Source organism: Taeniopygia guttata, chromosome Z, assembly GCF_048771995.1.
Source record: "Taeniopygia guttata chromosome Z, bTaeGut7.mat, whole genome shotgun sequence".
NCBI lineage: Eukaryota > Metazoa > Chordata > Aves > Passeriformes > Estrildidae > Taeniopygia > Taeniopygia guttata.
In genome coordinates this window covers 68427424-68452747 of record NC_133063.1, presented here as the reverse complement: position 1 = coordinate 68452747, position 25324 = coordinate 68427424, and the positions used below count along the sequence as shown (strand labels likewise).

At 40.2% G+C, this 25324-nt stretch overlaps 1 long non-coding RNA gene across 6 annotated transcripts in view; it reads left to right on the top strand.

Annotated features, from left to right (window-relative positions):
- The window catches only part of LOC115491073 (uncharacterized), a 76279-nt gene that overhangs the window by 28276 nt on the left and 22679 nt on the right, over nt 1–25324 (top strand). For all 6 annotated transcript variants that reach the window (XR_012053071.1, XR_012053073.1, XR_012053074.1 and 3 more), the window contains one exon: nt 23238–23380. This is a non-coding gene — a long non-coding RNA (uncharacterized lncRNA). The remainder of the gene's footprint in view (nt 1–23237; nt 23381–25324) is intronic.

Here is a 25324-nt window from a genome sequence, read left to right as displayed (position 1 = left end):
TACACTGGCAGAGGAGAAAATGAAGTGGTGGGAGGGAAAAGGTGCCCAGCCATGGGAGTTCTGGGCAGCCTACTGCAGATTTCAGCCGTCCTGGGAGCCTGAGACTTTTAACCCCTTCTTGGACAATGAAAGCTTTGTGGAACATTAATCCTCCTCGATCTGAAAGAGAAGAGAGATGGCCTGGGGCCTGAGGTGTTAGAAGAAGAAATCCTAGGTGGGAGGAGATGATGGAGTGGCTTTGGCTGGACTTTTCTTGCGTAGCCATAGACTGAGCCAATCTCTCCTGAACGCAGACTGCAATTCTTAGGGGGATGCAATGGTTTGAGCCAAGAGAATGACCTGCTGCAGTGAGTCATTGCATGTGCAGGAGTGGGTGAGAGTGACCTGCTGCAGTGATGCCAGGAGAGTGACAGGAGTGGAATGAACAAAGATGAGGAGGGTGTGGCGATGCCCTCTGTCTTCAGGGAAGAAGATCTCTGTTCTCGAGATCCTCAGCCCCAGAGCAGGAGAAAATGGTGGAGCACTCTTGTCCCAAAATGAGAAACTGTTGTTCTTTGGTCCTTGGCAAAGCATCCTTAGAAGGAGCCCTATGAGCAGTCTTGGTCCATGCATGGTGGTGAGAGCACTGTACATGGAAGGAGGGTGTCACACTGGGAGATTTTCTCCGGTCAGTGCCATGTGTGACATGGAAACATAAGAGGTCATAACTTGTATTTCCTGGGGGGTCTATGGTGCAAGAGAGACTCCTCTCTCCCCTGATGGACTGAGTATTGATTATCTGAGGGGTGACAAATTGATCCGGGATCCTGGTTTTGTCTCAATGCTTTGTTGGAAATTGGGTGGGGGAGGAGGAATGTTTTGGTAAGGTTTTCATTCTGGATTCTGTGTGTGTGTTTTATTATAGTGGTAGGTTAACAAAGTTTTTTTTTCCTTTATTTCTAAGCTTAAGCCTGCTCTGCCCTGTTCCTGATCCCATCTCAGAGCACTCATTTGGGGAGAGTGTATTTTCATGGGGGCACTGGCATTGAGCCAGCATCAAGCCATGACAGTAGGTTAGCTATCTATTGCTTGGCAACTGATGGGGCATCAGTCTAGCATGGGAGGTGATTAGTGATTGTCCTTGTATCATGAGCTCTGGTGGGTTTTTTTTTCTCTATATCTTCTTTCACTTTTCCATTGCTTATTAAACTGTTCTTACCTTGACCCATGAATTTTCTGGGGTTTGCTCTTTCCTTTTATCTTTCCCCATAAAACTGTCTTTGGGGGTGGGGAAGGGAGCAAGTAAGTGTCTGTGTGGTGCTTAGGCACCCATAATAGTTTAGCATAACACATATAAATACCAGTTTTCAGGACAGCTGTTTATATGTTTAAAACCCATGAATTAATGCAATTGAAGCTTTCTGTAGAACAGTTTTGTGCTCTGAAGTCTATGGAAGCAGAGAGCATTGAACAGTCAGAGAAATTCCTTACATTTTCTGGAGAGCACCATGTGGAGTGAGGCAGGGCCTCTAAATCACTCCAGTCCTTGCCTTGTCATCTTTGATTTTCATAGTCAGCGGTGGTGTCTGATGAGACAGCCTTCAAACAGCAGCCACCATGAGAAGGCTTCTGTCAGGAAAAATGAAGACTGCTAATAGCACTTTGCTTGCTTGTTTCAAACCATTGTGTTTCCAGCCTGAAAGGTTTGCTGCCCATTTGTGGATTTCATGTTTCATGGAAGGTGGCATTCCTTTCTCTTAAGAGACATCTGGAAATGTGAGGAAAACTGCAAAACCATGATTTTGAATATCAAATAGACAAAATATTTGCTTGGTTTAACTGAGTAAAAAGTAATTATTGGAGGAAGATTCCATGCCCATGAAAAGCTGGTCAAGGAAGTAGAAAATGTACTTATATGTTCATTCCCCATCTATCCTCCAATAAGAAGCTGCTCTGGTGTGTTATCCTTGCAGCCAGTGCATCTCTGCTCTGCATTATCTGAATGCAGGGTCAAGTCCTATACTTGATTGAATAGGGAGCACAGACACAAACATTATACAGGGCCTGGCTGGGATGGAGTTAATTTTCTTCCAGATGCTGCTCTGTTTTGGATTTGTGACTAAAGCAATGGCAATGACACAGTGTTGTGGCATGGTCTGTGTGTCACTGGGGCTTTCTCTTTGCCCAGCTCTGCCTCAGAAACAAGAAGGCTGGGGGAGCATGAGATATTGAGAGTGGATGTAACTAAGACAGTTGACCCAAAACTGACCAAAGGGATACCCCATGACATAGAATGTAATGGGTGGGGACGGTTTGGGGTTTTTTTGAATGTAGACCTTGCTTGGAGACTAACAAGGTGTCAGTATCAGTGTGCTTGTGGGAAGTGAGTGGCTTCTTCACATCACTTGCTTTTGTTTTATTCTTGCTTATTGTTGTTTTCTTCTTCCTTGTTCCTTCCCTTGTTCCTTCAGGCTTTTATCTCAAGCCCTGAATTTTCTTGCTTTTGTTCTTCCTGTTCTCTCCTTGTCTGACAGTGGGGGAGTGATAAAGTGGTTATGTGGGCCTGACATGCCCAGCGTGTGACGTGACCAGCATTGACCCACAACATGTCTTAAAATGATGGTCATCTGTGGCACCTGCCAGGCAGAAATCACACAGGACCTGATTTTCACTCATATGCATGAAGTTACTAATGGCTTAAATGTTTGTTGTATGAGGTCCCAAAACGGAAAAGAGACATTGAGGCTTCTGAGAGAATGGCCCAGATGAGTCCTATAATATTAAGATAAAAAAAAATTTTGATAACTAGAAAGTCTTACATTGTGTATCTATAGAACTGCTTTTATACAGGTGCTTCCTGATCCAGTTTGCATGTAGCCATCAATCTGTTCACCCCAGAAAAGTGTCTCATTTGAAAGCTTGTATATTGAATTGTGCCTGGTATCTCCATAATGACAACATTTTTTAACAAGTTGTGGCAGGATGGCCCCCTGCCCTAGGAGGGTCTATCTCTTACTATCAACTGATGCAGTAGCTGAGGGCATCTTCCCCCTCACATGCATTTCCTAATTGCTGAAATAATCAGAGTAGCTTATCTTGTAGCAAATTATTTTGGCACCATGGCAGTGACATTCCCAGCTGATAATAAACATCTTGCCTTAAAAGTAAGATTGTAGGAAGATAAGCTTGAATTTCTGACTGACAGACACTTCACTTAACAAACCATAGAAGCTATGCCATACTTTCATTTGCATATTCCCTGGAAATGTGTGAGGATCTCTTCTCAAGGTTTAGGATGACTGTCTTGAGTTACTCTCTCAAGGGCTGAGTGAAAGGTCTCTGTGTAGCCCATGATCAATTTGGTGGTAAGTTACATTCACTCCCTTTCTATACTATTTCTTTGCTAGCTGTTACATAGGTACCTTTATGTCGTGCACTGTTTTATGTCATCTCTCAGTAGTTTGTTTTATCCTGTAAGTAACTCTGTTTAAGGCCCTTTGTCTGTTAATCTCCTGTCTATTTAATAAATAACCCATTTTACAATAGACCTGATCTGCCATTCTTGAGAACTTGTGAGCCAGAGCAACTTAGGTGCAGGTCATTTAAGTAGAGCTGCTGTGAAAAATCTGAGGCTAAGGCAGGGCTTGTTCAAAGCTCTTACTTGATCCATAGCACAATGTATGAAAAAGGACTTACATCTGAAAAGACACCAAGACATTTAAATTGTTAAAAGCTTTCAATATTTTTTACCTCCTGGACAGAAGAATCATGTATCAATAACAATGGAAAAAACTAGCTTGGCTTTAAAGAAAATATTTTGGTTTTAACTTAATGTAAAACTTAAATGCTGAACTTGAGCAAATGTTGTAATTTATCTGTTTATTGCAATGCTGCCTTAGTATAGCACTGTATAATAACCATTTCTCAGTAATTGCTAGCATTAGTGTCATACAGCCACTAATACATTACCTCGGGTGCACTATCCCATAAAATACTAAAATGTGAATACTTCCCACTTGGAAAAGCTGAGACATCACCTTAGTCTTCTACCTGATTTAATGTGCTCTAGCCAATATCTTGTCAAGCTGACATTTGAATGCAGGTAACACTGGCACAGAGAGATAGAATATGAGTAGTTTGTAGCAAAGACTACAGATACTGAGTCTGGAAATATCTTTTTGGACCAACAAACACAGATCTGTTAATATGAGTGATTACCTTTGTAGGGTGAATTACCTGGACACTAATCAGACAGTATTAAACATAATCTTGGGATAGTTACATGACATGTAAATGAATTATACCATAAACAAGTGATCTGCATGAGTTTTTGATTGGATTCAAGATAAGAATATGCAAAAGCAATCAAAACCAAGCTGAATGTTGTTCAGCACATCCTGCTCTGATTTTTAATCACAGGTCCAGAATTTAACATCATTTCAAACTTGTGGTAAAGTTAGAATTTTCTGTCTTCATTTATGAAAAGAAAAAACGATCAATGTCCTCTAGCCTGGAAGATGCATCTCCTGTGTCAGCTGATCTCGAGTGACAAACAGCTCAATCTACCCCAGTATCTACCAGATATGGAGATGTTAGCAAGGTATTTTCAGCTTTGGTCTCATTTCCCTGTCACAGTGGCATGTACATCTATAAAATCACATCTTTCTATTTACTTGCTTACACTTTTTGTCCACACCCAGCTGACATATGTTTTTACCAGTCACTCTTGATAAAACTGCTTGAGCTAGAAATCAATGCTGATATGACAACTCATGAGAGCAGCTTCAAATCCACTCTGTTGAGAGCAAATCCATTTTCTTTTAATGAAGGCACACCTGCTTACGGAAGTGATCAATGTGGCAAGACATAAGCATGTGTTTGACTGCAATTATGTGCTTAAATTTCTAGGCACTCTCAGACTTAAAGCTTGTGTTCATTTGAGCTGAGGATTCTATTGCTGATTCTAATTACTGTGAAGAAAGCTGCTGAACTGATGATGCAATAGCTGAGATGGCAACAACTATGTGTGTGTCATCTTAAAAAATAGATACTTTCCCTCTTGCTGTGCTTGTAAATGCCATGGCAGAAGAGAACATGGCTTTCCAGTCTATTTATTTGTTTATTGTTAGGATTCATGAAACAGATGTGGACAATCACAGTATTTTCCATGGGTTTTGAGTATTTCAGCAGGTGTTTATGGACCAGGTTTAGGCAGATGACAGATTTTGTAAGAGTATGAGGGAATCTAGTGAAGGAATTTGAATCATTAGGAAAGGGGATCAATGTCCTGTCAGATTTCTTCAGGGCTTCCAAGCAATGTTGTATACTTTTGACTACAGCATCAGTGCGAAGAAGGTGCTTCCTTCTCCCTGCAGAGGTAGCACGACTGAAAGAATGAAATGAAATGCATTTGTTCTCATCATTGCTTCTGGTGTAATTGGAGAATAACTGGTTCCAGGCAGTGAAGATTGTGACTGAAACAGCATCATGCAGTTTGAGCTAAATGACATCCATGCTACGAATTAAGGGTAGAATTCATTGTGCTTTTTGCCCAAGCATGTTCAGCAAATGCACTTCTTTAGTAAGGCAGTACAAAGATGCTGTATTAGACTGACATCTACAATACTAGAAGGAAAAAATGTGAGCCTGCATCATTAATTAACTTAGGTGAGATGTTTCCTTTACACATTCAGGAAGGGCTGGACATGTTCATACCAAGGGTAAGTCTACACAGAGCTGTACAAAGCTTTAGTCTTTCAGAAAATGGTGAGAGTGTTTTGCAGTCTTGAAGTTTTTTCTGTTTGCCCAACAGGTTTTTTTTCCTGGAAAGAGAATGTTTGCTGTGAGCCAGCCCTGCTAATGTCTGTTGTCCATCTCCTTCTAGTGTGAGTGAAGCCCATCTCTGTTTGTACATTCTTCTCCCCATCTTTAGCATTTGAATGTTGCCTGGCCACTGTCTTGTGATTTTTGTTTTAATCACTGATTTTTTTGTCCTTAGTCATTGTTACACCATGTATTGCAAAATATTGATAGGACTGGAAGTCATTGTATGCATAATAATATACTTTTTATTTTGTATTGTAATAATACAAATGTCTTCTTGTAATATCTTTTCTATTACATATTACACAAGGTGATTCGTTGTTACAGTGTACTCCTTGCATTTCAGGATGTCATATGTTGGATCAAACATTACTCTGATGATGTGACAGATGCCTTTTACATGGTTTCTTATGCATTTATACCTCTCACCAGGTGACATATTCTGCTGAACTAACTCTGAAATGGTACATTTGCTATCAGCACACTTATGCTTGAGAATATATTGTACTTCTGCTTTGAGTATTACAGTAGTTCATGAAGAAAGGACTGGATTAACTTTATTGTATTCACAATGAGGAAAGAAAATACATGCATGATGAATATTTTACTTTTAGGGCTACATAGTAAATTGTTTGTCGTTTTATGAGTTATCCCAAAGTGCAAATTACAGTACAGATAATAAATGAAAGCTTAAATTATCTGAAGATACTACCTTAGGTAGCACTGCATTTGTAAACAAAGAACACTTATATTTACACTAAACATCAAGAATAATATTTTTTTCCCATTTGGTGAATCTATTAATAGATTTATTTTTTTCCATTCTGGCTTAATTTTCTGCAACTTGTGTTGACTCTAGTGCCATTATATTTCAGTTTCCTTCTACTATTGTGTCCATGGCCTTACTTATCCATCATTTTATTTGGCCCTCCATTTCAGATGATAGGTGTAAGCTGGGATATTTATCTCTGCTATCACAATTTGGAGGAGTCACTCAGAATGCTTTGGCAATGCTCTTCAAGAGGAAGACTGAAACCTTCAGTCTGATTCAATTCTTCCCTTCATTCTCCCCTCCATCAACAGTTGTTACAGAAATTTAGAAAAATATATGTATTACACACACACAGACACACACACTCCTCAACTGCTGGACAAAGAACATTTTACCATTTTGTACCCTTTAGATAAATTGTAATAAACCCATGGCAACTCCTGTTAAAGTTACTACACTGAACTACACAATAGCATATATCTTAAAAGATTGTCTTAGCAATGGAGGTATCTCAGAACTGTTGAAATTTATCTGGATTCAGCCTATAAAAGGACATGCAGATGGCAATTTTAAGTCTTGTAAGCTGTCATTGAGCTGAGTACTATGAAACATGAGAAAAAGAAATTATTTAATTACTGAAATAAATAGTTATAAATGTCATTTTTTGCAGGCTGAAGCAAGCATTCAGCCTGGCTTACTGGTTATAAACACGTTATATCAATATAGGCTATATCAATACAACTTATGCTTGTATGGATTGCAGACTAATTCAAAAGGAGTGGACCTATGTAGGACTGGCCTAACTTGCCATTGAGGGCAGACTAAAATTCACTGGCTGTTAACTAAATTATACAAGTTTAATTATAAAAGAAAATAAAGACCCCGGTAAAAACTGCTCCGACTTTTGGCAGGGCAAGCTGATCCATGCAATCTAGTCCCATTCACACAGTACTATCAATTGTACAATGTGATCTTTGTTGCCAAAATCTTATATGAAACCTATTAATGCCTACTCTGATCAAAGGATCAAAGGAAAAGTAGCATAGGTCATTCAAGAAAATAAAGTTCATAGAAATAGTCTGACTAACATATAATAATTTTGCCAGACATGGGAAAAACATGATTAAAAATACTCAACGCATGCCCTGAGATTACCATAGGCACTAAGGGTTGGACATAAGGTTGCCTATGAAGAGGAAAGATGAAATAACCATTCCAAACACAACCTATGCCATGGAAGTGGAGCTGGAGGTCCTGGCCTGAATACCTCTTAAGAATAAGGTATCCCAAATGAGCAATGCAACCATAAATAAGCTAACAACATTTGGAAGATTCAGGAAGAGTAGACAGGAAAATAAAATGATATAGTGATGACATTTTCATGGTCTCACATTTTATGGACCTCCAAGACTACTTCCTTGATTTATAAATTGGGTTTTTTTAATGCAAAAATATGGGATCTGGTAGAAAAAATAAAGATGATATTAGAATGCAGCTCCTTCTGTGTCACAGAAAAGTAAGTATTAATCAGAACTACACAATAACTGCAAACAACTGAGAATACCCATAAATATGTTTGAGACACAGAGCTTTCTGCACAACATCAGAGGCATCTTGAAATGACAAAATGGAGAAATAATTGCCAAGCTGGTGATGACCATCACTGTTCATCATGCTTTGCATAGACATGAGTATGCTGAGTGCCCTTCCCTATGCCAGCTACCTGGGTGAACTATTGAAATTTTGCTAATGTTGCAGGTAAATGAGAGTCAGATGGCAAAAATATTTGGGGTAAATGCTTCTTTCTCTTCCATCAGCGTAAAAAGTATCATTCACACTCAGAATGATAGACAATGACTTTAATTAATAAGGAACATTTTATCAATTAACAACTTGGTAATTATTTACTTATTGCAGGAACCACATGTGGATTAAGCCACCTTTCCTAGGTGTTAATCAGAGAATTATAGGATTTGGTGAGTTGGAAGGGACCCACAATTGTGAAAGTGTTTTGAAAACGTCTACAAAGGGTGTTGGTGTAGAGTGTCCCTCAGACTCCATGCTATTTTGGGGATTGTGGCAGAGGGAATAAATAACATGCAGCCCAATATATAATTATTTCTGAGTTTGAAATAAAAAGGCATGGAAGTTCCTGTCATGAAAGAAACAAGAAAATGACATCTCTGGCCCTTTTTTATTTAAAATTACTGACACTTTTCCTTCAGGACCAGTTTTAACATGGCTTCAGTCAGACTTTTTGAGATGCTGACAATAAATTTCTCTGCACAGAGAGACGTCTGAAGTGAATTGTTAGTTTTTTTGGTTTTCCAGAGTACAGGTCACTTTCAAATGAAGAAGCTGAGAACACTCTCTATTTTCCCATGGTGCACATTGACAATTGTGGGCAGCTGCACAGTCCAAAGAGAATTCCTGAAAAGACTTCATGGCTGTTAATTTGTTGGCATGGCTTCTTAGGTATAGAAGGTGTGTCTTAAGAGATTTGTTAATAGTGATTTCACCAAGAGCTAGTGACAAGATAGAAACTGACACTGCAAAATATCCTTAATGATTGATTCCCCCTCTTTTTAAAAAGTAACTTGGATTTCTATATAAATAGATCAAGGCTCTGCTACTGATTTGCATTTTCCATCCTGTAGGTTTTTAATGTGTATTTTTTTTTTAAGTTTTGGCTTTGTGATGCTCAAAATGGTAGAACTCAAAAACCACATATCTGTATGCAGAATATGTTAACATACTCACTTTAGCTACCTGTTTTTTAGTGTATATGTATGTTATTCAAGTGATTTAGTTCAAAGCTAAGGTCTGGTCTGTCTAGGAACTTACTAAAATGGGTGACTTTACTCAGCTTAGATCAGATCTTTGTGGTTTTCCTATCTTGATGTAAATCCTTGTGATTAACTTCTGCGTGCAAAACAAAGGAGCACTACATAGGAAGGGCAAGTGAAAACTTCACAAGTGCATTATTATGTGTAAGAACTCCTTTCAGCATAAAATTGTATGATACATGGTGCCACCAGAAAACATGGTAAATTAGTCTCAGCTGGCATTCTGTTAAAAATTGGAAAATTAAGAAATTAACCTAAATCAAGCAGTCCAAAGCACACAGGCGTGTATGCTTATATGCATATGGGAGCATATAATGTGCTTAAGAGTAGGAGGGACACATTGTATGTTTCATCTTGCTGACAAGCAGATATCTTAGATGGAGCACTAATACTTCATAACTTTGTATTAAAACTCCGGATGCAGTTTTGATAGACAGCAAAACGTGTATGGTGAAGCACCTGCCATTTTCTCATTAAAAAAGTTTTGTTGTTTATTCATTTATTTCTGACAAAGATAAAACTTCAAATAAGAGTTTCCATTCTACTTTCAATGCAGTACTATTCTAATGAATGAAACACAAAATTGCTAGTCATTATTTCCTTTCTCTTAGTCCACCATTGACTTATACAATGCATAGGGTGTACATGAAAAAAAAGACAGTGGTACTGCTGTTCCACTGTGGCAAAGAGAGAAAATGGAGAGGAAGAAGATTTTTAGACAATTCCCACCATAACTCTAATAGTAGGTCATAGTATAGTGGATATTAAAGGGTCTATTATTAGTGAACAATTAGATTAATCAGCATGAGATTTTTGCCTGTCAGCTAGGCAATGTACTGTGGAATTTTAATATTGAAGTTTTTCGAACTAAACTCTCCTAATAAACCAAATACATAAGTCCTAATGCTACATCAAGGAAGTTGATTTACATATGAGTAGAAGGTCAGCATACATATCTGAAATAAACTCTGAGAAATCCAGGCTGCTGCATGTAGGTAGAGGAAACATACAATGAGGCAGGATGAAAAAGCTAGAGGGTTAGCTTCCACAGTTTATTTCTCTTCTCCCCAAATTTACTCATAAAAAACTGCAAATAAACTCTTTGGGAAAGAACACAAATGCAATTCTGAAAAGCAAAGAAAGGGCTTTAGAGATCACAGATGAAGTTGTCATTGAAAGCAAAGAAATAGGCAGCTGAGGACATTACAACATTTATGGTGGCTTAATTATAAATTCTTGAAAGTCTTTCCACACCTTTAAAGGGCTGCAGAAGTCAGTGTAACAGGAAATAGAGATTTATTGCAGGCAGCAACATTTTTAAAACAATAACTAGACTGAGGTCCCATAAGTGTTAGGCTGACACCACTCCTCAGCACTGCCTGGTCCATGTCCATGCTTGTGCTTGGAGAGTTCTAGTCACAAGGCTTTGTTAAGCCAAAAAAAGGTAGCACTTATACTTAAAACTTTATTAAGCTGCCACAGTCCAATTAGCTATCAGGCTATATGCTATGAAAAAGACATTTATATAGTATTTGTACTGTAGGAAAATAATACTCCTAGCTGAAATAATGATGTGGAAAATCTACATGTGCACAGTCTAAGGATGCCTTGTGATCTCATCAGAATTTATTGATGGGATGAATAATAAGATGACCTTCTGTAACAATATAGACCATCCCATTATTTACCAATGGACAGCTCAGCTGTGTCAAAAACCACTGAGCTGTGTGTAAAACAGCTCCCGAATCAGTAGCAGTTGCAGTCAAATTATGTTGAAGTAAAATGATAACCTTTTATTTCAAGACAAATTGAACTTAACTATGGTGTTTCAGAAGCAACCTAAGCCTCTGAGTGGCAAAGGTCCAGTACACTCAATGACAGCTCTTGGGTCATCCAGGAACAATCTCTTTTTCTCTGTGTTTCAGTTTCTCTGTGTTTCTACTGTCAAAGTAGAAACCTCAGTGCCAGTAATCAGTGTAGATGACATTGCCAATTTTTGCAAGGTGATACTGCAATCCCCAGGGGGGTTGATAAAGGGGACGATTCAAATTCAAACGAACCCTTGGCTCTGACAGTCTGAGCAGTGTTTTCCCAACATTTCAGCAGGGCTATGTGTGACACTTTGTTAAATTTGCTTGCTCTGTAGCTCCTAAAATCATACAAATACATCCATTTTGAAAAGCTTTATCTCTTCCTTCCCACCTCTGTCAAGATTTGGCTGAGTATGCTAGTGAAGCTGGTGTAGGTCAAACAAAGAACTTTCTCACCAGGCAGGGCTGTTGTCATCTCTGATGGAAGTAGGTTTTGCTACGTGAAAGACTTGGCTGCATTTGGGGTTGATTCAAGTTTTTTTAGTGTGACCTTGCCTTCTTACAATATTGCTATTTATTTGTAGGGATAGCTGTAAGAAAGGTCCTTCAACCTTTACTGTCATGATATAAGTCTAAATGCTGGATGAACAAAGCTGTGGGGAAGGGATCAATCTGCCAACAGCCAAAGGTCAATGCCTGGGTATAAACTGAAGAAATAAAATCAATCCACCATAACCTAAATCCTTCAAAGATACAGGCAAAATGCCAAGATGGGTCACCCACGCTGCCAAAGCACAGGTTGCAGTGGCTGTCAGCCAAGCTAAACAGCACATTAAGGGGATCCTCAGTCTTGCAGATCAACAAGCCTATATCATTCAAGTGCCAGATATCTCCTACAAAGATGCTCAGGTGGTGTCACTAAATTCCCAAAAGATCATGAGTCATGTGAAATGGACAAGGTGGGAAGCCAATCCATAATTGTCCCCATGTTATCCAGATAATGCATATACAGATGCCCATCAGAACAATGGCAGTGAACCTAGCTGAGTGCACACTTCAAAAAGTTTGAAAGAGAACTGTACCTGTTGTGGTGTGCAAGTTTAGTAAGTTAAATGTTCTGTTATCTTACAGTATATTCCAGTGCCCCCCAAATTATTACGGTTGGTTTTTCCCCTATATTATGCCCCCATACCCAGCTGTCCCTCCAAGAATCCCCTCCCTGTTTTCCAGATCCTTCCCTGCCTGTCAAGGCAACCCAGCCCCTTTGTCCTGTCTGTCAGCCCAAGCCCTACCCTTTGTTCCAGAAAGTTCCCTGTCCCTCACCCTCAGACCCAGTCCTCAGCCAGACCCTCTCTCCTCCCCTTGCTCTGATTTGTTTTAATCCCAAAAGGCACACCCTGGAAGTTACCCATTGATTGCATCATGGTGTCCACCCCCTGCTTGGCAAGCTTTTAAAAACCCACACACAGGGGTGCTTGGGGGATCTTTTTTGCTTGTGCTCTGCTTTTGTGGTTGTGTCCTGTATTGCCTCCCCGTGTTTCTCCCAATAAATTTGCTGGACTTTGCACTGCAGAAGAGCCTCCTCTGCCTCCTTCACTCATCGCTCCTCCAAGAGGTTTCTGCTGTTGGGCATCTGGCTCAGAGGATCAGGCTCAGGCAAAACCCCAGCCTGGCCACTCCCCTGATCTTGCCACTGGCCCTAGTCAGGGTTCCGGAGGACAGTGGCATTTACCAAGTTTGCTTTCCCATTATATTACGCTGCTTAGTCTACCCTGTCCTTAAGTTTGCCCTCTGCTCTCAGGGGTTGATCTGCTCTGCTCTTCTGCACTTTTGGATGTCTGCTGCCTGCAATGTCAGTGGCCACATATCTGAGTAGGCAAACTGGACAAGCCAGAGCAAGCAAGGAACATGACGGAGGATGATGAGTGGCACTGTGCAGAAAAGGAATGTCCTGGCCCAGACACAACCCACACCAGGAGAGGAGTGTCCCAGACAGCCACTTCTCAGACCTCATTGTCCTCTCCATCAGGCTCTGCCCCAGCATCTCTGGGATTAATTCCTCCCCACTCTGATGAGGTAGAGGAAGGCCATTCATACACTGAGGATATGCCTACATGCCAAGACACCAAATAAGACAGACAAAGCACTGGATGTTGTTGTAGACAAAGTTGAGCAGGGATTGGTGTGCAAACCTGGTGTGCAATCCTGGGGTGAAAGATTAGTGTCTAAGACAAGTGTTGAGCAGGCGGCCTTTGCCTTTTTAGGTATAGATGTACTTTGGTATTTTATAAACTTCATGAAAGGAAAATGAGGGCAACACAAAGCTATTTTTTCCTACTTAGCAGCTGGAAGTAAGGTGAATTTATCAGCCTCAGTGGTGTCCCTTCTGAACAGCAGCATCCCACAAAGAGAAAAGGCAAACAAGTAATCTAGCACAGCATGACATGGTCAAAATTATCTCTGTCTTGTTTTGTACACCTGGAAGAACAAACTTTTTGGTACAAGGCAGGTGTAACTCAGTTTTTGTGCTGACTCACACTTGGCAATTAGCTGAGAAAAAACTCCAAAATACAATGAATAGTTTGTTAATAATGGGGGTTTCATGTGTGTGTGTGTGTGTGCACATGTGTGCATATGAACAGCTTCAGCTCAGTGGGACTGAGAAACTAGGGTGGACTGCATTTAGGGCAAATGTGAGGACTTCACTGGTGCCTCTGGTTGCATCTTGAAAGCCAGCATTGCCTCTTCTCTTTCTCCCCCTTTCCACTCTTCTGTATAACCACCATTCAGCATCTTTATCCATATTAAAGTGCTCAGATATAATTTAATCCACAAAGTCCCATGTACATAAGAATTTATTCCATTGCAGTGGAAAGTCACAATGTTTATTACATCTCTATCTAAGATGAACCCCAAAGCATACATTTTATCCTCACTTACATAATCATGATAAGGTAGAAAATGAGATTTCCAAAATCAAAAAACTGTAGGAGAACTTCAGGAAACCACATGTCAGGTTTTACTTTGATGTACACTATGTTTAAAAAAATCTGGAAAGGAGAGGTCATGAGGAGAGGAAAAGGATGCACTGAGGAGATTCCAGGAGATTTCCTCTGTAGATTGTAGAAAGAAGAATATAATCTCTCCTTGCTGCCTGGAGTGAAAGTATTCTGAAGAGGCATCGTGAGAAGTTCATTTACTATCATGGATGGTTTCTCATTCCCACTTGAATCTTAATAAAATGTCACCTCAAAATTTGCAGTAAGGGTGGGATTGGCAAATTTTGGTGGGATTGGCAGATAAATACTTTGTTTCCTTAAGATGATTTACAAAAGAGTTAAGGGAGGAGTTGGGGTTAATGGTGTGTGTTTATCCAGGTGATGAGTGCTAGTTTCCAAAATGTATACTGCTGTTTATTTCCTGTGAGAGCAGAGTTTTGGTCCTAATTGTCAAGGGTAGTTGAGTATATTGTCAATCTCTCTCTGTCCCTTTATTCTCTGTTTAGTAACACATTTAAGCACCCACTACTAGTTTAAGAAACATAGCCCTGTATTTCTCTCCTAGCGGCAATTGAATAATCTCTACCTGCTTTCATTATTTGGTTGCATCTTCAAAGTAATAGCTCTTTTCCTTGCATAGCTTTCCTAAACTAACTATGTCTTTTCTCACTCCTCTCTGCCACCGCCTATTTGCACTTAGAGCTACTGTTAGTGTCATCTGTGCCTGCCATCTGCTTCTGGAATATTATGAAGCTGTAATCACAGGATATTTTGAAATTTATTCATACAAATCAAAGACATTCAGTTGCTGTTAGGGGTGGATTTAGAGCTAGGAAAGGCATAGGTCTCCTAGCAGAGGCTTTCAGAAACAGCAGCTGGCACAAGGATGCTGGAGGATGTTTCCCTGCCCAGTTTTCCATCCCACCCGGCTCCTGACCTCCAGCATTTTTTGCATTCTCAGGGCTGGCTTCAGCTGAGGTCAGCTAACTCTGCCATATTTGCAGTTCAGTGGTAAACATGAACCTGGGTGAGAATGAGACTAGAGGAATTTTTCACTTGTGACCCCATTTATGCCTTGCCTGTAAAAGTGTATAACCATAGCAGTAACCTCTGTCTTGCTCCTTTTACAAATAGGCTGTACCTCAGCATACATTTTTTCTTCATTATTTGAGATAGAAGCTACTTTATTAAGTCCAAGGAGTACCTATAATTGTGGCTTAATCCCAATCAAAGGCCTTTAGATGCTAGTCTAGCAAATAATATTAGATTGGGAGCTATCTGTATCTTCCCACATGGAAAGCAGATGAAGAGGGTTGCTCCTGCACTGCTCAGTTTATACTCTCAACTTCCAGAATAATGGAATAGGTTGCAATAAACTATGTTTGTATTTTAAGATGCTGTAGAACGCTTTTACTGCTCCAAGAGAGGTTCTACAAAATGAAAGAGCTTGTGCCAAGGATCCACATAGACAGTATGTACATTTCAGGGTGGTGGAGTTTTTGCTTTAGACTTTGGACTCTGATCTCCTGGACTGATTTGGGAAGAAGTAGCTTAGTTGCAGTCTTGGTGTGCAAGCTCTAATTCGGCTTCATTCAATGAAAGACTGGTCCATGCTCTATGAAAGCCAGGGTGGAGGTGATGGAAAGCTGCACACGTCTTATAAAACTAGGGGCTAATTTTTCCAGTATGCTCCACTGACTTTGAAAATACTTAAAATGAGTTTTAAAATGTTTACTCTTTAACAGTTCATTTTCATACATTTGGCAGATTGGTGTGCCTTTCAAAATGTCTCTTCTAGGTCTCCTGCTTTTCAGAAGCACTTCAATATGTCAGTGTTTCTATAGATGTCCTTAAATGGAAACATCATTATGTAGGAAAAGCAACAAAAATGAAAAAAGAACTGTTAAATATTTCTGCAAAAACAAACCAGTTTCCATTTTCCCCAAGACTTAAAAGGGCTGGAGATCCAACATGAATTTAATGTGCCTATGGCCTCAGTGCACACTGCCTGTGCTGCTGTAGTCCCAGCTAAGTAGTAGTAGTCTCAGCTACTAGCTGGAGGCAAGCCAACTCAGGGTCCTGGAGGCTGTGGACACAGCCAAAGTTCTGTGGTCAAGCACTTGGCAGTTATTAGACCCCAGAAATCAAATGAATAGAAAAGCTTTATTTGACTTGGCTGTTGCTGCTGAGTTGCTGTGTGGGAATAAAGAAGTGTGGCCTACTGATTTGCAGTGGCAGTACAGCAGCTGAAGGAGAGCAAAAGCAGGTTGGTTTAATCCCAGAGGTTTTGGTTTTGTTTTATTTTTTATTTAGGGGGACATCTTCAAAACACACACAAAAGAGCTAAATGTGATACACAGTGAAACAGGAGCAGTGTTTTCAAGGGATCAGAATTAGTAAGAGTTTCTTTCCTATAATTGTCTACCCAGCTTCTGGTGCTGCAGCACTTGATAGCATTCCCTCACAGGTACAAAAACCAGCAAAGCTATACTTAATTAGAATATATAATCCCTGACAAGGACATCTTGAGTGGAAAGGTTAGTCACCTGGTGCACTGGCTTCATGAGGGATGTAGCTGGTGCCATGTCAATGAAGGCCAACAATAGTGGAGATGAAAGGGCAGACATGGAAAGGATCAGGTAATGTGAGGGAAATACAAGAGACAGGAGAGAGGCCATAGTGTATTACCATCCTTGTTGAAATGCCTGAGCCGCTTGTCCTATGGTGGCAATTTGTCAATTTTGCTGTCAGGTAATGTGGATTGGCAGCAGAGCTCTAGAAACGGAGGAGGAGATGGTGGTTGTGCGCAAGCAGTGGGAAGGCACCGAGTCCTTGAGTCATGCTGCTATGGGGAGGCTGTTCTGGGTCTACAGTGGTGAAGTAGGCACTGGTACCTACCAAACCCCCTTTTCATTGCTAGAAGGTGATTTCAGATCCAGGTAAACAAATTTCTTTGTAATTGTTCAACTAATCCCACAAAAGGACTGTATAATTGAAATGAACAGCAGATTGTTTTAGATGTGGGTGAAAGAGTTACAAGTGTTTTTGCTACATCCAAATGCGCCAGAACAACTGAAATTTACTGGGACAAGTTGAAGCAACCTTCATCTCCTTGCTCCTTCGCACAGATCCTGTATGAACATGCTGCTGTGCATGTTTTGGGATGGGGTGACAAGCCCATTTACCTATTAAGCTGTTAAGCACAAAATGTGGGAGGGGGTGTGGCTGATGGCCCCCCTGCTTTGCCTTGGGAGGCAACTGACGTTTAGTTTCTCGCCTCCCCCGGTTGTCAGTCTTTTGTTATCCCATCCCCTTGTTCCTGTCCGTCATTATGTACTCCTTCCCCAGTTCTGGAAAGTTCTAAGTTCTCTGTATCCCCATTGGTTCTCCCCCCGAAGCCACTCCTTCCCCAAATCCCGGTTGGCTGTTACCCCGTCTCTCTTCCCTGACTCCGCCTTCAAGCCCTCACCTGGTTGGTTGTTTCGTACCCTGACCCTCCTTCCCAGTTACAGTTATAATTCCTGCCCCGCCCCTGGATCAGGGCTCTCAGAGCTGGCTTCCCTTCTGAGTGGTTGCTTCCCTTCATCTCCCATCCCGCTCTCCTTCACCTGAACCCTTGGAAATAAAGCCACCCGTGAGTCACCCACCTTCAGTGGCAGCTCATCATTTCTCCAACCATCCAGCGCCTGTAGACCTGACCAGAGTGGTTCCAGGACCCAGGTGCCTCACAAAAACTCAGACAAGAAGTCTTTGTCATGTTCATAATGGAGTTTGCAAGTTGTTTTTCTGGGTCATAAACCAGCAGGTGTGACAACAGAGATTAGAGCTAAGGCAGCCCTCCAGCTGCCTCCATGTGCTTGCACTACCACTGCTTGGATGGGGATGGAGCAGCCCTGCTGTTAGTGCATTGTGGTGGTCAGCAAGGAGAGGGGCCACAGCATAGGGATGGGAAAGGTAGGTTTGATTATGGTACAGGACACTGGAAAGGACCTGGGGTTCCTGGGAAATGGAAATTCAAGGGGGGATAAAATAATTTTCTTCTTGCCCAAGTTAGCCATACATAGACTTGTCTAGATTTGAAATGTGTGGTGTGTTGTTTAGAAAATATTTATCAAGACAATTGTAAAACATCTTGACTCTTGGCTAGTTAGTGCTTCACAGCTTTAAATTGGGTTTGTTTTATATGCATAGCTACAAACTCTGTCAGGTATAAACCAACAGTATATTAATATATTGGTATGTTAGGCCACTATACTGTAAACTCCGAATCTCAGCCTGTTTCGCACAGTTTTGTCCATCACTAATCTTTTATCTGTCTTTGAAATTAAAAAGTTTGCTGAAATAATTATTGATTTGTAATAAGAAATACTGCAGACACTTTTTTTATGTGTGGCCTGCAGTGAAGCAAGTACAAATCCATGGATCATGCATACTTTACAAAAAAATCTGGCTTTGGTAGTAAACCAAATCTGCAGATTTCAAAAATGTTATTTCTTCAAATCCAGACCAGAACTCCTAGTGGAACTGAAAGCAGGATTGACTTCTGACTGTTCAGATTCAGCACTCCCAGGACTGTCCTTAAAAAGGCACATGTTTATGGGAACTTAACACCTAGTTTCCTAAATTCCTAGATCTGATCTTAAGTATGCATCAACAAAATTAAGATACCACAGTCTCATAAGTGCTGGTGTGAAGGCTGAGATTATGAAGTCATAAAATAAACACTGGCAAAATTAATTTGGAAGCAAATAAAGCAGAAATTTTTATTTTGTTTTTCTTTGTTTTAAAGTCACAGCATGGCAAATAACATAATACAAATAATGTGATTTTCAAGGTGCTTGTTACTAGGAGATTCCGATCAAGGCTTACTCTTTGTTTTCTATATCCAAATGATAAATATTTTGCTTTTTACAAAATAATTATTTTATAACCCAAGGGCTGGTACCTACAGCTAAATTTGTGCTTCAGCACACTCTTCTGACATGAAAAGTATTCATAAATCTAAACTACAATTTCACATCCTCTCAGAAACCACTCTAACAGAGGCATGGCAAATCATTTATGTAGTAGGCAGAGCAAAGCCTGTCAGTACACTTACAGTGCAGGTGTGTAACCTGTTTTTTCTTCCTCCATCTGCTGCATCACTTTGGGGTTGGGTAGGCATTATTCAAAAAAATAGCTTCTGCCATTTCAGAAATATATGTAGAATTCCCCTTTAGCTTGTAGCCTTTTCTATCCCTTCATATTGTATCAAGATTCTGCCATCACACACGTGAGTGCTTTTCTGAATCTGAGGGAAAGGAGCTGAAAAGTAGTGGCAGGTATGGTATTGCCAGGAGCATGGTAGACCATGAGAAGACTATAGGTAGACAGTGTATTAAATGCCTGTCCTTTGCAGTTATGGGGAATATCACTCACAGAATAAAAACTATGGCCTTGGGCCACCCCCACAGCTAGGAAATCTGCATAGGAGAAGTGTGCTGCACTTTCCAAGGTCAGACATGCACCCTTTCCCAGACAGAGGCTGAGAACACTCATCCTGGAGGAACCTGCAGGACTGAACTAACCTTCCCTTCTGCAGGTAGAGCCAAGCAGTGGAGCAGGGTGTAGAAGCATCACCAGAGCCAGTCTTGGTTCAGTGGAAGCTGCAGGGAACAGCAGAGCAGGTTAATAAAGCATTCCTGAAGTTACCCAAGGTTACTGCCTCCATGCTCTGGGCGTGAGGCATAAACAAAATGTTTCAGTGCAAGAGGTGCATGAGGCCTATGTGCCTTTTGTTATGGGAAATATTTTTCTGAGATTCCTGTGGATTTTGGGTGTCAGTACCACCCTTTCTCCCCAGTGCCAGGCCCCAAATCCCACTGTACCCAGGTGATGCACTCAGTGCAGCTGCTTGATGATAGTGAAAAACATGAGTAGTCAAAATGAAAACACTCCAATATGGGAATGTGAGATGAGAAAGTAAATGATAACATCAATGAATGTTTAAGGCTTTTTCTCAGGCAGTAAAATCTCAGAAGTAAAATCAGGACATGTAACAAACAAGGACAAATTGAAAAAGGAAGTATTCGCATGTGTCTTGTTTTTGTTTTCTCTTAGGCTCAGATTTGTACTGCATTGTAGCCCAAACTATTAGAGACATCTGGTTTAAGTCTGTAGGGTTATTTGTTTATGGTTTGGCCTATTTAATTTTCATTTTTCTCCCTTTTACTTTTGATTCTGTCTTCTCTCTAGGTTTACTCTAGTAATATTTTTTCAGCTTTTGTCTTTGTTTCTCTTTTATCTTTTCTCCTGTCTCTCCAGTCATCTTTGGCTGCACTTGTCTGCTCAATGCACTATCTTGCAGACTTGATAGATCCTGCAGATGACCAGTGCTCAAGCTTTAGAAAGACCTCTTCTTTCCTGTATTCTTTCTTTCCCCCCCTCCACAACCTTAACTGTCTGCAAAACTGATTTCAGAGCAGGAGAGAGCCGCTCCTTCCTTCCAAGTACAGAGTGCCATCTTTCTTGGAAGTGGTTTCTCCTGATTTTTGCAGCTAATGGAATAATTTCCCTTCCTAGTTATTTTGATGGGTCTCTTTCTGTCTCCCAGTGAGTGAGGCACCTGTACGAGTGTTACTGGCATCCAGACACCTTATTATACTCCCCCTCAAGTAATGGGTTTGATTTTCATGTTCATTAAAGTTGCTCAACACATGGTGAAGTGGTGCTTTTAGGACTCTCTGGTTTCCTAGGTTAGTGTGAAAGGGGTTTTGGCACAAGTGAGAATAAAGGCCAGTACTGTCATTATCTGATGTTTAAAATGACTCATTACTTACTTTTCTTTGTGAAATTGATGCTATCAGTGATGTGAGAGAAGAAGGATGTTCTTACTACTAGAAACACTACACAGTGACTTGAAGGATTTTCAGATATTCATTCACATTTTTGCCCATTAGGTAGTGCATGATGCTCATTAGGTAATACAGCTTGAGGCCAGTTTTGGTCTCCAAAGGAAAAAAAAAAAACGTTTTGTTTTTAAAGGTGCTGTAGCATTCATGCACTTTAGTATTGATTTTTATTTGTACGGCACAGATGGCCCAATCATCTCTGTCTTCACATAGAATAGACACGAATGTATCAACTGCAACAATTACTTTTTTGCAAGTGCACTCCTTTTCTTCTCCTTGGAAAAGTTCATTTGTAGGATGTTCATGAGAAGAACTTTTGCATGGCCTGAGTTTTGTTGGGTTCAGAGGTAGATAAAGTCCAGTTACCACTAAGCACTTCAGAGAATTTATGTTCCTTCCATAGTTCCTTTTTCAGTCAAAATTTCCCTTTGAATAACTTGCACAGAAGTCTTTTACACAAGATTGGCACTTCTTCATCTCATACTTTTGTAATAACTGTTATATTGCTTCAGTCATTTTCTTTGTCAGTGGGATGACATATACTTTCATTAGATGACCTTTTAAACCCCTTTTTTTTTTTGTGAAAGAAACAAAACCAGATGTCATGTCTGAGTAGGTTTTCTCTGTATTTTAAAGTCTCCCTGCAAAAGTTTCTGGTTCATCACCCTAAAGGACACAAGGAGTGTGAGTTTGCAGAAATGTGTGACCCTATCTTCTCAAGTTTGCAGTTTTCAGTGGGAGTATCTACACTAAGACACTGCATTGCACAATGACAAAGATTGCCAGCCTTTGTCTGGTAAGCAGCCAGGTATCAAATCCATTCCACTTGCAGCCTGTCCTGTCTTCATAAAGACTCTTCTGGGGTTTGCAAAGCACTGTGGCAGATAGATAAATTCTTTAATTATGCATTCAGTAAGTCTCATAATAATGGGGTATTATATTTAATTTTATATTGTACTTATTTCTAATAAGATGCAGACTGTTAACTTCAGATGTCAGAATTTAGCAAGTTTGTACCTTTCTAGTGTTTCTTCAAACCATCAGCACACTTTAAAAGCCATGATTCGCATGCTGTTCACCTTTCCATTTTCACCTCAGAAACAGAGCATGAGAGACACTGTTAGTAAGGACTAGACAGACTGAAGCCATTCTGTGGAAGTGGGTAAATCTGACAGGAATTTCTGCAGTAGGAGTAGATTTCCACATATTTGTTACATACACACACACACTATAAACATATATATATATATATAGATATATATAGATATATATATGTATGTGAATCTGCTGCAAGAGATCCCTAATTAATTTAAAATTATGGTTCAATGTAGTTCTTTCACTCTTTGTCCCATTATTGAAACACCAATACACATTTTGCACTTGGTGATGAAAGCAATTCTACTTCCATCTACCTCTGTCTTTTAATTTATTTACTTTCTAATTCTTTCATCACTGTAATTTTATTGGCTTCTGTTTGGAAGTTCAATCTTTTTAATTTTTCCTATGTAATGAAATTTTTCTCAAATTATCTGCTGTTTTCCATCAGCCAGTGTAGCTACCTCATTATTCTGCTCCTTTTTTTCTCCCATGACCATCCTTTTTTTTTTTTCTGAACCTGCTATTCTGTATACAAAAGTAAAGACCCCTCCTTTGCTGCTCCAAAACTCTCAGGGAAGGAGAGTTTTGCCTGCTATTTCACCTTTGGCTAAAATGCAAGTGAAAGCTCATGCATTTATTCAAAAGATAAAAAAGTTACTGGAACTCGAGAAGAGCCCTGAGGTCAAGCAGTAGTGCTGATATGATTGTCTTCTCTATCGTTCATGATTTCTTACCCTTGCTGATCTTCCTTCTTCCTTTCACATGTGCATGTAAATGATGAATATTATGGTATGCAGGTAGGGCCCAGTGGTAGCATCCTAGGCTGATGATTTAGGGATAAATTCCTATTCAATTCTGTGCCCTTCAATGGTTGCCTGAGGACACTAGCTACTTATTAATGTAAATAATCAGCATTATGTCTATCTGTGGAAAAAAAATCTCTGTGGACTTTGTTTGAGGAGAAGCAGAACCAGGCAAATGAGAAATAAGTGAAATGCCTTTCTGTTTCCTTTGTACAGCACATCTGCCCAACTGTGCCCTGCTTTTCTACTGCTCCTCCTCCTGTTACAAGCACTTGTAAACCTGGATGCCTCTTTGGAAGATGCAGCTGAAAATTGTTGGCTGTCCTAATTGAGGGGGTCTCCTCCAGCACTGACTTCAGGTAACACATACACATGCCAGACCCAGGGGCTGCTCCTGGCTTTTCTGTGAGCTCTGCAACTGCTAATTGTCAGACAGCTACTGATGTTGCCAGAAGTACTTTCTTTCCAGTATCTGGTCCACATTGCATGGGTTTTGAGGCATAAGTAGTTTCTGAATTCAGTAGCAACACACAGACTTAAAAATTGCTGGAGAAGTGGTTATAATCCTTTTTTCTAACCTTCTGGTTAGTTGGAGCTTGGAAGTAACACCACACTGTGCCTCTGTGAAATATACAGCTCAATTTAAGTGCAACATTTTCTCACCAAGGCAGAAGAAAGGTTTTTGAAGAAGAAAGAAGAGCACGTCTTCCTGCACTTTTTTATTACAAATTCTCATTTGTGTACAAATCAATTGCCATTTATAGATTGAGTGGGAGAGATTGCAAAGATTAGGCACAAAGTAAAACTTGAAAATAGATTCATTTTGATGTGTACCAAGCTTGGGGCTCTTATGAGATGTTATCACTACAAATGGTACACTCAGAAACACGTGGTTTTGGAAACTGTGAATGACCCTTGTCATTTTAATGTCTTCTGAGTAGAAAGTGCTTCATATATGTGTTCTTGCCAACATTATATACTACTTGTAGGGAAGGCTTTTGCTTTTTTATAGTTTCTCACATCCTGGTAGGAGACATACTTATCCATAGTTTTGTAGAAGTGGAATCAATGTATAAAGTGTTGAAGTGGGGCTCTGTGCTTCTCTCTTCCCCTGGCTCCTCAGAAGAAGTCTAAGTTGTAAAGGATGTAGTGCTTTCTGTCAAGAAAGATTAGGCTATTTCTTTTTTTCACTGGCATTTGGCAGTTCACACAAGTTGGGTCTTTTCCCTGCAAGTACCAGTTTGGCTGTGTACACTGCATTTCTCTACTTAACAGGCAACCTCCTTTTTCGCTAAGAAGCGGCATTAGTGTCAGAAAGCTGATTACTCCTGAAACAAAACTTTTGCATTGAGGCCATAATGAATGGCATAAAGACCATTTTCTATCATTTAATGAATTACTGCAGCAACTGACAACTTTTAGCACAGGTGGCCATTAGCTGCCAGGAAACACCTGACCTAAAGCTTACTGTTTATTAGATATGAATGTCCAACCAGACAGCTATTACATCAAGTATGAAATACTATAAATTCCTTTTTGCATGTCTAAAAGTTAGAAGCTGAGCTGCCCATTGTCATGGATACAGCAGCCAGCTTGCAGATGGCACGTGAGGCACTGGCCACAAGATGAATGGTCCCAACATAATCTACTAGCTCCATCTCACTTGTTTGGGAGGCAGTGAACACTGGAAATAGGCTTTTCCCTCCTACTTCCAATAGTTTTGCTCCTTCAGATGTGAACAGTCCTTTTCAAGGAGCAGAAGGAAAGTCATCACACGTTGCCTGACCCTGGGTAAAATAGTCCTGATTTAAACCACACTTAGGGTTAAGTTTACATCAAATCTGAAACACTTTCCACTACAAGAAAAGTCACTATTCAGTAGAATTTAGATCTCATGGGGAGCAATAGTGAATCCTTTAAATAAGCTGCTGTTATGCCAGTTTTGGGGATTTATATTTCTTGCTTTTGAAGCTTTGCCAAGGGCTTCAGGGTACATTCCCCGTGAAACTGTACAGTTAAGATGCTCTTTGTCCTGATACAGCATGATTCCTGAGTAGAACAACTGTTTCAATACTTTTGCCCAGACAAGAGGGCTCTTCAAAGGCGAGGCTGAAGAAAAGAGTGTGTAAGAAAGCTGGAGAGGAACTTTGTACAAAGCCATGTAGTGGTAGGAAAAGGGCTTTAAACTGAAAGAGAGTAGAATAGATTAGATTATTAGGAAAAAACTTCTTACTTTGACGGTGGTGAGGTACTGGAAGGAGTTGTGTAGAGAGGCTGCAGGTGCCCCATCTCTGGAAATATTT